General features: G+C 42.4%; 1 protein-coding gene across 1 annotated transcript in view; it reads right to left on the bottom strand.

Moving 5' to 3' along the window:
• Positions 1–2314: 2314 nt before the first annotated feature.
• LOC136412587 (juvenile hormone esterase-like) overlaps positions 2315–6000 on the bottom strand; it is a 45665-nt gene continuing 41979 nt past the window's right edge. The window contains exon 12 of the mRNA XM_066395691.1: positions 2315–2324. The gene's annotated coding sequence lies outside the window, so the exon portion shown is untranslated. The remainder of the gene's footprint in view (positions 2325–6000) is intronic.

Genomic DNA, 6000 nt, shown 5'->3' with positions numbered 1-6000 from the left:
GTGTGTAGGACACGATGGACGGTGTTATGTATTGTCGTCATGAGAGAGTGCTTTAAGAGGAGTACCTCAGACAGTTTACCACCTGGGTTTTGAGCTCTTATGTAAACATTTGCGAAACTAAGACGTACATTTGTGTGTAAAAAGTATTTTGTTTTAGACTGTTTCATGCGTGACGTAATGTTGTTGGATTAGGCAGTGTACTGGAAAAATCAGCTGAAAAACTAATTTAAGGGGCAGCCTCATTTACTACGTGGTATTCGAGGAATTTCAGGAGCCTTTCAAGATCTCTGAAGCAGACTTACAGAGTTCTTGCCAAGCTTTTCCAATGGATTTTCTAGACTGAGACCAGTGCATTCACGGAATGAGATAAGATAAGGTGGTGTTAATGCTGGTCAAGGAGACCTCCACGGCTCGAAACATACTGGAAGACGCTTGTACGCCGGTCCATATTTGACGCGGTTTTCTGTATCGAATCCAAGACGGGTTAGATCCCTCGTTAGAAACTTGGTATGTATAAAATTTGTCGGAGATCCTGTCTATGTATTCGGAGGCGTACTCGGTCCTGGTCATCTCGTGAAGGTCACGTATGCAGATGTATCTGCCAGCTAACAAAACTTCTCTTAGTATTTGGTTTTGGAATATCTACAGTCTCTTCTTTTGCGAGTCAGATATTATGCACCACACGGATGCTCCATAGAGTATCGTCGGGTTTGTGACTGCTTTGTAGATGAGGAGTTTGTTGGCGGGACCATGACTGATTTCGGGTTAATCAGCGGGTACAACTTCTATTGGCCTGCGAAGGTTTTTTGGATGACATGCGTGAGGTGGTCCCTGAAGAACAGCTATTCATCGAGCATGATTCCTGGTACTTCACGGTCCTCTGCTGTCAGATCGGGGTTTCGTCCACCAGCAAAGAATTCATGATCTGATGATTGGTGATATTATGGGTGAAAACCACTAACTCGGCCTAGGCCAGGTGGACTTTCAGTTTCCATTTGCCGAAGTATGGAAGGAGGAGAGTGAAGTGATGTGCCAGTCGCTATTTCACCCCTTGGGCGTAAAACCTGTAGTTATACAATATGACGGTGTCGTCCGCGTAGATGGCCAATTTGATGGTGGGAAATTTGGATATGTTCGAAATATAGAGAGAGTAAAGTAATGGGCACATCACTGTACCCTGCGGGACACCCATTGCTAGTAAGTAGAAGTGGGAGAGAGATTGTTCGATTTTGACGTTAAAGGAATGTCCGATTATGTAACAGGAAATGAGGGAAACGAAATGAGGGGGAAACTGAGAACTATGGCAAGTTTGTGGATGAGACCTGAGCGTCACACGGAGTCGAAATCTCTTTCCATGTCCAGTAAGAGCATCGCCGTGTTCATTTGACAGTTATATGCGGTAAAGATGTCGTTGACCACTTTCGCCATAAGTAGGGTTGTATTGTGGCCTGATCTAAAATCAAATTGTTCCACAGGAAGGATGTCTCTATGGGTTACGATTTTGCTCATCCTCATCAAAATAATCTTTTCGATTAGTTTTTTTTTAGGTATTTTGAGTCTCCGTAGAGAACGAGAAATATACACTTCTACAGAGTAGTGAGAATTTTATTGAGTAGATCCTTATAGTACGAGTGAAAAGAATGAACTAACTTACTAAAACTAAAAACCAGGCCAATGCAATTGACCTGCTAATTAAGGTTCTTAAGAATTAAACAAAACACATGTGCAAGCAACAAGAAAGAACTTTCACCAAGGACTACCCCAATCTGACGTCATAAATTACGGATTGCCAGATGAGCTCGCATATGGCCCTTTTTAGAAAGAACCCAGAAAATTGCTAAATTCTTGCAACACGAACAAAAGGCAAGCAGAAATAAAACATTCAAAGTACAAGCAGTGTCGCATTATAATTTCAACAGTTTTACCAACGTGTTCAAGAGAGATAAGGGAAGATATGACGAGGGTAGGGCTAGGTTTTTGCCAGGCTTTGGAATGAGGATTATTACGGCCCGTTTTCAGGCTTCTGAAAAGTACTGCAGTTTGAGAATGGCGTTTGTTATGTGGGTGATTTGAACGATTGCTTTTCTTAACAAATTTTTGAGGAGAGAATATGTTATGTCGTCCGGTCCCGGAGTTTTATTGTTCGGGACCCGACACAAGGATTTCTAGTTTTTCGAAGGGGTATACAGAATGGATCGGTAAACGTGTGAGGGGATGAGATAGGTCCTTTCGGTTAATCTACGGGCGACCTCGTCAATCGCAACCTATTCCTGATTGACGTTTGGAGTTCCTGCATGTATCGCGCTGAGGAAACTGGCAAATACCTCGACCTTCTCCACATTTGAAACGAATTCCTGCCCTGTTGTGTCGAATGGTGAGAAGTTTCTCGTACTTTCTACGTAGATTTCGAGCAATTTTCCAAAGGGAATTGTCCTGAATACTCAGACCCTGTAGGGTCCTTGACCAGCATTCGTTTTTATGGGCGCTAATTTTTTGTCTGATGATTATCGTAAAGACATTGAACGGCAATCGGTCTGCTCCCCGCCTAGAACTTTGCCACTTTTTCCGAACTTTATTTTTGAACTTTATCAAATCGATGATCTGGGAGGGCATGTTATCTGGTGGAGGCCTATACGGTACTTCTTTGGCCAATTACCTTTGTTAATTCTGGATCATCTCCGTCAGTTTCCGAATTTCGTGGTCCAAAGCTTTGGAAGTCTCTATTTGACTTGAAATTGTACATTTGTTAGAAATGTTAATCCTGTAAGAGTTCGAACTGAAATCTTTATAGAAGTATTTTATACCACCGGATCTTGTCCTGAGGTCGTTCCAAGAAGCGTGTACCGGGAGATGATCAGAATTAAGAGCGTTGTCAGTGGTGAGGTCTGACAGACCATTTAGGCCTCTGACGATTCCCAGATTTATTGTGGTGAGTGACATTCCGTTAGGCGGGAAGTGTGTGGGTGTACTGGGATACATCAAATGCAAGTCCGCGCTGTCCGAGATAAAGTTCGCGAGCACGGTACCTCGGGTATTTAGGTGTTTGTTGTTCCACAGACAGTGACGTGTATTGAAGTCTCCCAGCACTAACACCCTTCGATTAGGAGGGAAAAAACCATTGAGGTCGGCAGGTGTGAAGTTTAGGTTGGGAGGCATACGCCCCGGTCAAGAGCACGCCGTTTTCCACGGGCGGATACGTGCTCTATGTTTGTGAGGGATTGAGGGAGTCTTTTGTAATTTATGCGGTTACATATGACTATATCAATATCCCTACGACCCTCTTGCGTTTGGTTTATCGCTTCACTCTATGCGAAAATGCTTAATTCGAATTTTATCGACGTCTCTCAATCTCGTCTCCAGGATCACGGCGACGTCGATTTTTCTAGTGCTCAAATAGTGAATGAATTCACCCAATTTGACTTTTAGAACATTACAATTCCACTCGATAATATTGAACGTGATTGAAATTAAATTTTGAAATTTTGAATGTTCATGGTGAAAAATTGCCGACTGACAATATATTTTTGTTCGGATGTTTTGCAAAATTTTAAAGTGGATATGTAATAATCTAATGCCGACAACATTTCGTTCAAATTTATCAAAATGTTTAGTTCCGCAAATTTGTCTTTTAAGACGATGAACTTACCCTGCGTGTTTGCACTTTGCACCTCTAATGGTGTTCGGCATCTGCCTACTTTTCTGGCCGAGCGTACTCGGAAAGTTTACATCGTAGTCCTCGGTTAGGGGGTTGGATGGTCCCGAGGTGGCGGTTCGCTTTCGGGGGGATTCTGTTCCCTTAAGCTGTGCATGGCTGGTCGAGCATTATCCAGGTGATGAGCATCTGGTTCATGCAGGGTTAGACGGCAATGGAGCGTCTTTGTAGACCGTTTTCTTCTTCGATAATGCTTTGATCCTGTGTTGGTAGACTGGGCAGCTCTTGTCAAAGGATCTATGAGATTCTCCACAGTTTGCACATTTGAGGGCAGCCTTCTCGGTACACTCTGTGATCTGATGTTCCTGGGCGTACTTGGAACATCGGAATTTGCAGTGACAGTTTCTGGCGACATGCCTCCACATTTGATATCTGCGGCACTGGATGATGTCGCGCTGGTTTCTCCTATTCTCCCAGCGAACGCGGACATTGGAGACCGTCTTCATCTGATTCTGGAGCTTTTTCAAGGTATACGAATTATCCATCACCACCAGGTATAGGGGATGGAACACGGTTTTCATCAAATGGACTTCTTTGACTGGGACGCCATTTTCTTCTTTCAGTTCGCTTTTTGCCTCTTCCGACGAGATTTTCCCCTGTATTGCTCTGAGAACAAAAGCATACATTCTGTTCTCGGATGTAGTGTACGTGTGGAATTTTAAATCTACCAACTGGAAATTCCGTTTGAGGTGGGTCCAGTCATTAATGTACTCCACGGGGGAGGGGGGGCTTGTCGGTGCCCCGTTTTCTTAGGTTAGTTGTGGATGGGTTGACTGGCTGAAGTAGACAGGTGGTCCTCAGCCTCCTCAGTCTGCATATCCTCTACCGTTTTGTCCTCCAGTGGCTTGTATCGGTTGACCGTTTCCACTTGTGTGGGATTGCGAATTTGATTTCCCCATTTGATAGGGTTGTGAACTCCTTACTTTGGCTCTTTCGCGCCCTTGAGGGAGCCATGTTGTGGGAAGGTTGGGAATTTCGAGACAGGTTGCTGGAGATGTTTGTTTTTGGGACACTCTTTGGTGTTCCTTTTTTTGTGGGCTTAACACGGATGTGGTTTACTACCTTAAGAAGTTTTGTGGATTTTTTGTTGTCGAGGACGTTCTTCATGTCATTCAAGAGGACTTTATATCTCAGACAAGTTTTGGTTGCTTTCAGTTGAGAGCAAAGTATGCTGTGACGTTTTCTTCTAGCTCTATAAAACACATCCGTGTCTGGATCACTAGATAATGTTGATGGGGTCAAAGCGCGTAACTCATCTGGGAGTTTCCTTTCTGTGCCCACATCACAATTTTCTATGTTTGAGTTGTTGCTGTCATGCGATTTATTGGATGAAGGGCCGAGGGTCCCCTGATGGGGTTGCCCTAAAAGGGTGCTGGTGTAAACGCACTCACAACACACAGTCGCGCCGCTCTTTGTCGGTCTCTCTGGTGTCTATGCTGCCATCTCTGTGTTTTGTCGCAATGGGTTTATTTATTTATTATTTTTGTCGAGATTTGCTGTTGTGGTGTCTTTGATGTCGCCGAGTTTTAGGCACACGTCCGTTCTCTATGAAAGGACACTAAAGACTGAACGGAAACCGGTAGATCAACGTGGTATGACAGTTGCGTATAGAATTTTGTGGGATCCGTGAATGAAAAGGGGAAATCAACAAAATATTATTAAAAAAAAAACAAAAAAACGCAACTGCACGTGGTGTTCCTAGACGGTCACCCATCCAGATACTAACCACGCCCGACGTCGCTTGACTTAGGTGATCAGATGGGAACCTCAAACTCAAAAATAATTTTATTTGCAAATTAGAGAGATTATTACATTACACCTTAACAGCTAGTATACAGATTGCGGCGACAATTAATGTCTACTATACAGGGTGTTTCATAAATATATCGACAAACTTTCAGGGGTTGTAGAGCTCATAAAAACAAATATTTAGAACAAAGAAAGTTAGATCCGAAATCGCTTCGTTTCCAAGATACAGGGTGTTTAATTCCTTTTTTTTAAATATTTTTTTAATATTTCAAAAACGGTTTGAGATGCGGACATAAAATTCGGGACATTTTATGTATTACTTGTATGTATATATGTATATATGACATATATGTACAGCTAAGGTCGTATAAATAGCACACTTTTAATATTCCAGATAAGTTTTAATAAACGTATACAATCTAATCATTTTCCATGTTTAAATATTTTAATATATCTAGACAAGCAAAAAAGCATATAAGTTTTCTAAGATGTATGAAAAAATCTACAAAAAAAATATATTTCAAAAAATTATGGGACAA

The sequence above is a fragment of the Euwallacea similis genome, chromosome 12 (genome assembly GCF_039881205.1).
Source record: "Euwallacea similis isolate ESF13 chromosome 12, ESF131.1, whole genome shotgun sequence".
In the NCBI taxonomy this organism is placed as follows: Eukaryota; Metazoa; Arthropoda; class Insecta; order Coleoptera; family Curculionidae; genus Euwallacea; species Euwallacea similis.
The sequence above is the reverse complement of the archived record's forward strand: the minus strand, read 5'-3'. Positions and strand labels throughout refer to the sequence as shown.